Source organism: Aegilops tauschii, chromosome 7 (genome assembly GCF_002575655.3).
Source record: "Aegilops tauschii subsp. strangulata cultivar AL8/78 chromosome 7, Aet v6.0, whole genome shotgun sequence".
Classification (NCBI taxonomy): domain Eukaryota; kingdom Viridiplantae; phylum Streptophyta; class Magnoliopsida; order Poales; family Poaceae; genus Aegilops; species Aegilops tauschii.
Genome location: NC_053041.3, coordinates 58,568,957 through 58,580,698, shown reverse-complemented (window position 1 = coordinate 58,580,698; position 11,742 = coordinate 58,568,957).

The following is an 11,742-nucleotide window of genomic DNA, read 5'->3' as shown; positions in this document are numbered from 1 at the left end:
AAGAAACATCATGACAATCGTGTTAGCTCAAAGTTCAAGCCTCACAAAGGTGGTTTCAACTCCATGACTACTATAAGTCAAAAAATGGTTATCAACGAAACTTAATTGTTTTTCCTATTATCAGTTTATCATATGAACAATCATATATATATATATATATATATATATATATATATATTAATTATATCTGATATGTATTGAATGTTGTGCAATACAGTCTGAGGAAACCGGCGAAGAAGTTAACCAAATTCAGGCTTGGGTGCATACACATAGAGGAATTGATGAGAGCAAACCTCTAATTCTCAATACACTAGAAGCTACTAAATGTCTGGTATGTGCCATTCGTCGACAGAAAAATAAACATAGATAACTATTAATATGTGGATGGCATGTTCTCTTAGTATTTGTATATGGATCCGGTAATAAACAAGTGTTCGATCATTTAGTTTGAAGGGAATAATGCTGAAATACCTTGCCGTTGAAACCTTTCATGTTTCTATGTGTTGATGTAACTATGTGCAACTTATATAAAGAAATATGCCTACAGCTAAACCTGGGAATGGTTTGGTCTGATTCCTGGCCTTGTGTTGCTATTACTTGTTTTGCTACATTGTTGAGTGTTGAGTGATGCTGATGTTGATGCTGAATTTAGTTGTATCCATGCAAGAGCTGCTTTGTTACATGTACAATTCGTATCAGCTCGTCCATTTATGCAATTGTGTAATATAATCTTTACTTGGTTCTCTGACATTTCTGAACAATTGTGTGCCTATGTTTTCTTGTTGAATAGGCACTTTACACAAAAAGGCTAAAGAGTTAAATGGAGAGAACTATGATACTCTAAAAAATGTTGTTCGTTCGAAGGCACTTTATGACTGCTCTAATGGGAAGCCACATGGAAAATGGCCTCTCTTTAATGGCATTGTCAATGACACTGAGGTAATTGCTGAGGTTAGAGCTACTAGTGCATCTTCAGCAGCCTTGAAGCGTCGCCGAGCTGAAGAAATTGAGGATGTGCTTCGAAAGGAGCCGGAGAAGGCTCGAAAGGCAGAGGCTTATGCCAACAATGTCTTGTCATGGGGTGTTGGCATGTATGAGCACTGCAATGGGATACAAAAGTTTCTTCAGGTGCTGGTTATCCACTTTATGTTCATCAATTAACTTGCTAGCATTTGGAAATAATCACCATGAATCTTCTTGTTTTGTAGGCTTTTGCAACTAACCAAGGAGTGCCTCTTGGTGAAATACCACCACCACCAGTTCCACCACCTGCTCGCTCATGGTCTCCTCCTGGATGTTGAGAACAATCTACTATCCAAGTATGTAATCATCCATCTCAAGCAGACATACTTTCCCTTTCATATTAACATGTATGTTGAGTTCACATGTGAAAGTGCAACTATCCCTGGGTGGTTTTGGTAATTCCGAACAACATATAGCTCATTGAGCTAATGCTATTTCAAGATAAATATTTCAGGAAAGCTTAATGATTGGCATGGGATGGATTAGAAATGTGGACCCCTCAAAATGCTAAGGACAAAAGATTGGCTCAAGCTCTAAAGCTCAAGACTCTACATTTTACTTTTAGTGATCCAAGATCACATTGAGTCCATAGGAAAAGCCAATACTATTAAATGGGGATGAGGTGTTGCTTAATGGGTTACTTGCTCAAAATGCTTAGTGATATGGTCCAAAAACCCTCAACTACTTTCTCATATCCACATATGTCCCAAACCAAAAGTCAAACTCAGCCCCACCGAAACTTTCTATCCGGCGCCATCGAGTTCAGTTGACATAGCCACTGCCACAAAACCCTAGTCATTTTGGTCTTACCGATAGGGATCTCGGTCTCACCGAGATGGGATTGCAAACTCTCTGTTTCCCTTCATAACGTTTCGGTCCAACCGAGATGAGTGATCGGTCCCACCGAGTTTGCCTGACCAAATGCAAACTCTCTGTTTCCCCTTCGTAACGTTTCGGTCTCACCGAAATGAGCGAATCGGTCCCACCGAGTTTGCCCGACCAACTCTCTGGTTAGCTTATTACCAAAATCGCTCCCACCGAGTTTGTGTAATTGGTCTCACCGAGATTACGTTATGCCCTAACCCTAATGAAATCGGTCCCACCGAGTTGACATGTCGGTCCCACCGAAAAGCCTAACGTTCACATTTTGAACTAAATCGGTTTGACCGAGTTTCATTATTCGGTCCCACCGAGTTTGGTGATTTGTGTGTAACGGTTAGATTTTGTGTGGAGGCTATATATACCCCTCCACCCACTCTTCATTCGTGGAGAGAGCCATCAGAACATGCCTACACTTCCATCATACATTTTCTGAGAGAGAACCACCTACTCATGTGTTGAGGTCAAGATATTCCATTCCAACCATATGAATCTTGATCTCTAGCCTTCTCCAAGTTGCTTTCCACTCAAATCATCTTTCCACCAAATCCAAATCTGTGAGAGAGAGTTGAGTGTTGGGGAGACTATCATTTGAAGCACAAGAGCAAGGAGTTCATCATCAACACACCATCTATTACCTTTTGGAGAGTGGTGTCTCCTAGATTGGTTAGGTGTCACTTGGGAGCCTCCGTCAAGATTGTGGAGTTGAACCAAGGAGTTTGTACGGGCAAGGAGATCACCTACTTCGCGAAGATCTACCCTAGTGAGGCAAGTCCTTCGTGGGCGATGGCCATGGTGGGATAGACAAGGTTGCTTCTTCGTGGACCCTTCATGGGTGGAGCCCTCCGTGGACTCGCGCAACCGTTACCCTTCGTGGGTTGAAGTCTCCATCAACGTGGATGTACGATAGCACCACCTATCAGAACCACGGGAAAAAATCTCCATGTCTACATTGCGTTTGCTCCCTCCAAACTCCTCGCTTTACCTTCATGTGCAATGTTTTACATTCCGCTGCTATATTCTTAGACTTGCATGTGTAGGTTGGTTGCTTGACTAGTGTTAAGTTGCTAAAATCTGCCAAGACTTAAAATTGGGAAAAGGCTAGATTTTTATTTGGTCAAGTAGTCTAATCACCCCCCCCCCCCCTCTCTAGACATACTTTCGATCCTACAACATGTATGTTTATTTCTGGCGTTCAAGTATAACAGTTTTACTTTCCCTTTCAGATTAACAAATTTCTATGCTTGCCTATTTGTGAGTTGAGTTCTGTAGTATGCTAAAGCAACTATCTTTAAAACTTAGCTCTTCTTTTGCAGATTCAAGAAAATAGCAAAGAACTGCCCCCTTTGTGTGTTAAGCAACATGCAAATCCTAGCTCTGGCCATGTATGTATTTCTGAATCTAATCTCAAATGATACAACTATTGATGGTCTCTTTGTTGTGATGTTCACATAGTTGTGACAATATGCATGCTTATGTGATGTGTGATGCTAGCTTGTGTGGTGTTGGCTCATTTGGGATAAATATTAATTAATGGGGCTGCCTTATTTGGGAATAAATATTGATTAATAGGGCTGCCAAAAATTTAGAACTTTCGTGACTTCATATAACTCACTAATTTGTACTGCAACAGTGTTCAAATGCAGTATACATGCTATTGTATTTGGAAATAAAGATCATGCCTTCTTTTTTTTATATGTGTACACTAAAAGTAATATCTCACAGCATAGTTACATTTTGGTTTGAGGGGTACTTATTTTTAGCCATTTTATGCCCTAGAACGGCTTCAGGTAGCTCTTGTTCTTCTTGCATATTCCCTGGAACAATTCCACTTGCTTCAAGATCGTTTCTTTATGCTTCTAGTTTTTCTGTAACAAGTTCTTGTTGCCACTTCCAGCCTTGTAAATCTTACTTTTCAGGAACTTGATGTTGGCTCAAATGTTCCTGTTGTAGCACAAGATGAAGGGATGTTGCTTGGGGGCTTTTTCAGTGAGTGTGGAACTGGTGCGCTAAGCCTGTCACTACTGGGCAGCCAACCAGTCCCTTGATGTTCTTGGGATGTACAGTACATGAAGTGACATTTTGGTGCATGTATAGTTAACATGCTCGTACATGTTTTGTTCTGTAGTGAACTCTAGTTGATCTACAACAAGCATGTACATGCTGATCGAGATGCTTATTGGTTAGCTGTAGCAAACTCTAGCTATTGCTTATTTTTTGACAAACTTGCGATGGCATGTGATGCCTTGCATCTGATGTATGCATGTGATGATTGACATCTAGAGATATCTATATTAATTATGTGATGTTACTTTGGGTTCATAATTATGGCTCCAATTTGAAATATTTGAATTATTGTAGTTGTGGATTCAAATTCAAATTACACATTTGAATTGCGGCACATATGAATTTGGTGTTTCCCTACGGTATAATTCAAATTTCGTAGGTACAGCTCTAGGGAAAGCATGGTGATGTGGCAGTGCAAAAGGGCCCCATGATCTTTCCCTAGGGTTGGCTGTAGGTAAACAAGCATTACACGTTGCATACACTAACCGTGTGAAATTCTTTCCCTAGGGCATGTGCCCCTAGGTAAAGAACTTCCCCTAGGGCTTGTTAGATACACCCTAGGGAAAGGAGTCTTTCCCGTCTATACTTTACCTAGGGTTCTTTCCCTAGGGCAAACCCAAGGTAAAGTCTTTACCTATGGTTTTTCCTATTTCACCTAGGGTTAATGGCGCTAGGTTAAATCATAGTTTCTAGTAGTGATGAGACTACTCCTGACAGAATCTGGACCAAGTTGGAAACTCAATTCCTAGGTAAGACCGAGTCCAACAAGTTTTATCCAAAACCAGAATTATTCGGGCTAAATATGCACGAAGGGGAAGACCTTGCTGAGCACATCAATGCCTTCAGCCAAGTGTTAGCAGACCTAGCGCGGCTAGATGCTAAAGTGGTGGACGAGGCCGTGGCATTACTTCTATTGACTTTGTTACAACAGTCCTATGCAAACTTGATCACTACTCTGACATATGGCAAGACTAGCGTCGTTCCAAGTGAGATTATGAGAACGGTGTTATCTTACAATCAACATGAGAAGAGAAGTACCGCCGAGCTTCCAGCACCTTCACCGAGGTGGAATGTTAAAATTGTGTTGAAGTGTATTGGGCTACAATTAGACTTCGAGTACGCGGAGGGTTAGGTGTTTGAGCCGGACACCTGTAACCCGAGACTATTATATAAGGTTACCGCATGTAGCCAAAATAGACTAGACATAAGTTGTAGGCTAGACAGAGATCTCTAGAGAGGGACCTTCCGAACGCCTATAGCAGGGGTGCCTGGACCGGCCATGCACGATGGTCGGAGCACTGTTTGATGGCTCAAAGGGCTTATTGTCGATTTGTATCAAGTGATTTGGTACATGGGAGGTGTGCCCGTAGTCCTGTCGCCAGGATTAGCCACAATGGCGAACCTCGTTAACAAAATATCACGTGCCCCGTCTACTTTTCTGCAATGATCTATTAGCGTGTTTTCTAGCAACGTAGAGCCCGTGGTTATCCTCCTTTTCTGAATAACACAGAAGCTGCTCATGATGGACAAGGTCATAACGTAATCCTGACCACAATATATATCTTGGAACTGGTAAGAAAGGAACCATCCTTTAGCCGCTGATTACTTTGTGCATGACAAGGATGCATGTGCATTCAACACATTTTTACAAACATATACATCAATTTAGTGCAAATTGGACCATATCCTGAATGGACTCATCTGAAGTCATATCTACTTGATTTCAAGAATAGAAGTATAACTGTACATCCAATAGGTTTGTTCTCACACGATGTATTTAAACTTCCCTGAAGTATACAATGTTATAGTTCTCCTAGAAGTCAAGAGTGATAAAATGGTTGTTAGAAAAAGATTGAGCAAATGAAACAGCAGCCGCCATATAATTGTAAATTGGGAATGACGATAGCTTAACCTTTGACGATTCGGATTAGTCAATAATATCATCCCGGTAGTTTGTACTGACACGCAACAGCTATTATACTAACGCAAGTCAATGGTTCCATCAAGCATTGAATTTTTTGAGATGTCACCAACACAAACTTCTTTAGTTATCTGTCTCTTGGTTGCATCGCATGAGAACTACACGTTAGATTTGATTCTGTACAGTTAAATTAAATTATCGAAGTTAAAAGGTCACCATCTCTATACATAACATATATGAAAATGACAAGTGGATATTTAACATTAAAGGAGTCAACTTATAGCCACGACATCAGAGCATAAACCAACTAAGATCTCTTTAAACCCTTTCCATGGAAGCCTCTCGGTCGGGTGTTATTCAAGAGAAAACGACAAGGCTTGGTCATGTCAATAATACCGGGAAGTCAGATCATCTCCATCTACTCCATGTGTTTATTCCAAGCCTCCACACAAGGCATAAACTGAAGTTGGTATGCTTCCTTTGATGGGGACAATGCAAATTCCAATTCCCAAACAGATCTAGTTCGAAATCGCACCACGAATGGACACAATTTTACTTATTTACTGATGAGTATTCTTAGTGGAAGGACACTTGTTTTTCCACCACACATATTTGTGCACCTCTGACTAGAAAATGAATTGAAAAGGTATTTCTGTTCATTTGAAGAATACAGTAGCGGATTTGTGTTTACTGTTGTAGTAAAATAGATAGCGTGATATGTCACAATAGACTGAACTGTACATAAGTTATGCATGTGGTAGATACATGTGAAGACTATCAACTGGATTAAAAACCTCTCAATTGATTGATTAGCAGGGATGCATGCAGTAACTAATCGACATGTATGTATCCTCTGTCAAAACTCTTGTGTGAATTTGGTCACTGAACCAGTTTAATTCAGCATACTGAGCTGTCCTATCCTCATAGGAAAATGCATTCCGGCTAATACAATGAGAAACGTCAATGATGTACTGTCGTTCATTCCCAATAATTTCGGTGCTAATTAAGAAATGAGCCCTCTAGTTACCGGATTAGTAATTGTCAACCACGAAGCTTGAGCCCTCTAATAAGATAACTAAGCAATGTACAGCACCGAAGAGTACAAGTAATAAGATTGCAAGTTGTTGTCCTGTTGATGTAGAATTTCCGTACTTATCAAGTTATCAGGATAGGACCGTCTGATTTTCCAAATATTCATTTTTGGTTATTATTTGGTTTTCATAGTAATTTTGGGAGTTATTTTAGATATAGTATTTGCTAAGATATAGTATTTTATTATAATATTGATGAGGCTGGAAGTATTTTTCCTATACTCTAACTGTTGTATTATATTTTTTTAAATGTAGAATTTTCTAAATTGAAATGGATGATTTAAAATCAATTTCGTTTTGAAAACAGGAAAATGGGAAATAATGCAGAAACCATAACCAGGCCGCAAGGCCCAGTCCTATAGGATGCCCGTGCAGGAGCCAGCAGGCCTGAGGCCTAGCCCATTAGTGCAGGGCAGCAGTAGCAGTCGGCCCATGGTCCATTTAAATGTTCCTGAAACGATACCCAATAAGAACCGTTGAATCTATCTTCAAAACCAACGGCCGCCTATCGATTTCCTTCATGTGCAGCCTAACACACGGGCCTCACGTCATGTGTCAGCTTCTTTCTCACGACCAAGTCCCACTCCACCACAACGACATTGCCATCTCCGAGTCCAACTCCTCCACATTGCCTCTGCTGCCTCATCATCCAAGAAAAGATCCTCAATAAATACGAAGCGTTTGTGGTAACTTCATCAATCTCAAGATATGATGCCGGCTCAATATCTCGAAGGTGCTCATAGGGCTACGATGTGCGTGTATGCATTCTAGGGATAAGATGTGCATGTATACATTCATAGGGGTAGATGTATGTAGGCGTCTGTCATTGTACTCTGTTCAAAGGAGCGTGATGGAGCACAGCTTATACACACCTTGCACCACACCTTCACCCGCGGGCACGGGGCAATACAACACCACCTTGTGTTGACCAGCAGTTCAAAAAGAAATCTGAAAAAGACATGAAAAAAATAAAAAGTAAACAGACTCCCAACGCAGCGTGCCCTCAGGATGTGAAAAAGTGCATTAGATTAAAGTTCGAAAATCAAGACCAATCGCTCGATTCCGCTTGGCTGAGAATGGGGTCCTCTAACTTCATTCAAGACGTAAGGGGCTCTCACGTGAAGCCTGAGCGCAAGATAGGCTGGCCCAGGCTCGCAGGAGCCACAACCTCATTTTTTCATGTTTTTCTTTTCGTTTTTTTTCTTTCTTTTACGCTAGTTTATAATTCCAAAAATTCAAAATAAATACATACATATATTACAAAAACACTTCACATAAAATCTCTAGAAAAAATGTTATCCAAGCATTTGAAAAATGTTAAATAAGTATATAGAAAATGGTTCTCATATATACGAAAAATGCATAACATAACTATAATGCGTGTGAAAAAATTGATAATATATTTAGAAAATGTTAATCAAACATTTAAAAATGGTTAATGTGAATAGAAAAACTATTGACCATGTATTCCAAAAATGTGAAACTTGTACTAAAAAAATGTTAGATAAGGATATGAAAAATGTTAAATGTGTATAAAAAATGTTGATCAAGAATAGGAAAAATATTAATCTAGTACTTGAAAAATGTTAATCAAGCATTTTGAAAATATAATAAATGTGTATAGAAAAAATGTTGACCATATTTTCCAAAAATGTTACACTCATATTTCAAAGATCTTAAATGTGTATTAGAAAAAATGTATTGGATATATATGAAAAATATACAATGTGTATGGGAAAAATTAGACATAAAAATTTCAGAAAAAATGTTAATCATGTATTTCAAAATGTTAACCTTGTATATAAAAAATCTTAAGTATAAGAAAATGTGGATTTTGTAATGAAAATAAGTTAACACATGTTGAACAAAACAGAATCCGATGAAAACGGACAAAAAAGCAAAGAAAAATGAAGAACACCAATAAAAACCACAAATAAAAACAATGAAAAAAAAGGGAAAGCAAAGAAACCAATGCAAAAAGATCGAAACCAAGAACATCGAGATAGAAACAAAGAAAACAAAAAGGAAACCAGGAAAGGAACCAAGAAATAAATAAAGAAGAGCAAAAATAAATAAAAACCAATAAAGAAACACATAAAATCGAAAACCGGTGACAACCAAGAGAAAAACAAAGAAAACATAAAACCAAGGGGAAAAAGGTGAAAAACAAAAAAACAGACAAGAAAGAAAAACTAAAAGAGAAAAGAAATATCCAGTCAAACCAGCGAAGCTATCGACCGCTCGTGAGCGAACTTCGCATGGCAGTAATTGGAAGAAAAGAAAGATAAATGGGCTGACCCAATTACTACACGAGATAAGACGTCATCTCGCATTAAGCGAGCATAGCTCTCGCAGAGAATTGGGAGCTTGGCCGATTCTACGTTTACACCGTGTTGGACTAAAATTCTGGGAGAAGTTGGGCATCTGAATCAAGTTCTAGAGCGGTCCCATGGACAATCTCATTCAGCGTGAATGCCATCTCTCGCTTATAGCGGGTATAGCATCCGTCTCGCCTCAAGGGAGAGTGAATATGGTTTGTCCCTTTAACGTAGCTTGTTTATATCGATGTTCGCTGGATGATCGTTGTTGTTCATTGTAGTTCGGTCATGTTGCACTTCGCTCTACTCTGGTTTTCCATTTTGTTTCCTTTTGTTTTTCCATCAGTTTTTTTATTTCATTGTTTTTACCAGTTTCTTTTCTTTCTTTTCTCTTTGTTGTTCTTTTTTATTTCCTAGTCTTTCAGTGGTTATGCTTTTTTGTTTCTTCATTCATCTTCGTTTTCTTTGTTTCTTTCTTACTTTTCATCGGATTTTTCCCTTTTCTTGTTTCTTCCTCGATTTTCACTGTTCCCATTCTTTTTTGCATTAGTTTTATTCAACTTTTTTGTTTTTGCATTGGCAATTGATACGATCACTCTGGGGTATGGGGCAGTACAACAAAAAAAAAGTAAACAGACTCCCAACGCAGCATGCACTCAGGACGTAAGGGACTCTCGCGTGAAGATCGATGCTGAAAATGGGGGAGTCTAACTTCACACGAGACGTAAGGTACTCTCTTAACAAATTTTCCACAAAAGTAAAAGACGTAAGGTACTCTCGCATGAAGCCTAAGCACAAGATAGGCCAGCCTACGCGTGCGGGAGCCACAAGCTTGTTTTTTTTTCATTTTTTTACTTTATTTTATAATTCCACATATTCCAAATAGATACATTAGTATATTACAAAAAACACTTTACATAAAAACGCTAGAAAAATGTTATCCAAGCATTTGAAAAATGTTAAATAACTATATTGAGAATGTTTCTCATGTATATGAAAAAGTATAAAAGAACTATAATGCGTGTGAAGAAATTGATAATGTATTTAAAAATAGTTAATCAAGCATTTAAAAAAATTAAATGTGTATAGAAAAATTATTGACCATGTATTCCAAATATGACAATCTTGTACTAAAAGGTGTTAGTTAAGGATATAAAAATGTTAAATGTGTATAGGAAAAATGTTGACCATGTGTGAAAAAAATTTAATCTTATACTAAAAAAATTTCAATCAAGCATTTTGAAAAAAATGGTAAATGTATTTAGAAACAATGTTTTATATCAAGGTTTTATATTGCTTACCGGGATCAAGCATTTTGAAAAAAAAATGATAAATGTATTTAGAAACAATATTGACCATGTATGCAAATATGTTAAACTTGTATTTGCAAGATCTTAGATGTGTATTAGAAAAATATATTGAAAATATAGGAAAAATATACAATCTGTATGGAGAAAAATAGACATAAAAAATTCTGAAAAAACTGTAATCATGTATTTTAAAATGTTAACCATGTATATAAAAAATCTTATGTATAAGAAAATATTAAATGTGTAACGAAAATAAGGTAACAGATGTTAAACAAAAAAAAACCAATGGAAAATCAATAAAAAGCACAGAAAACCCAAGAAAGCCAATAAAAACCAAAAAGGGTAAACAATGAAAATAAAACAAAAGAAATGAGAAAGAAAAGAAACCAATGCAAAAAAGAATGAAACCAAAAAAACTGAGATAGGAACAAAGAAAGCAAAAGGAAACCCAAGAAAGGAACCAAGAAAGAAATAAAAGAAAAGCAAAAAAACAATAAAGAAACACTTAAAAATGAAAAACCGGTGACAACGAAGAAAGAACAAAGAAAACCCATGAAAGAACAAAGAAAACATAAAAACAAGAGAAAACCATGATTAAAACGGAAAACAAGTGGAAACAAAAAAGGACAAGAAACAAAAAATAAAAGAGAAAAAGAAAAATAGAGTTGAACCAGCGAAGCGATCAACCGCTCGTGAGCGAACTTCGCGCGGTAGCATTCGAAAAAAGAAGTCCTTCAGCAAGAGAAGCTACCGTCTCCCATTAAGTGAGCATAGCTCTAGCAGAGAATCGGGAGCTTGGCCGATTCTACGTTTACACTGTGTTGGACTAAAATGGTGGGAGAATTAGGCCCTCCGAATTAAGTTCTATGGTGGGCCCATGGACATTCTCATTCAACACAAATGCTATCTCTTGCTTATAGCGAGTATATCATCCGTCTCGTCTCAAGGGAGAGCGCATATGGGCCGTCCCTTTAGCGCAGCTCGTCATATCTATGTTCGCTCGCTGAACGTTGTTGTTCACTGTAGTTCGGTCGGGTTGCTCTTCGCTCTGCTCTGGCTTTTCATCCTTTTTCTTTTTTTTCATCAGTTTGTTTATTTCATTGTTTTCCCTGGTTTTCTTTCTTTCTATTTTC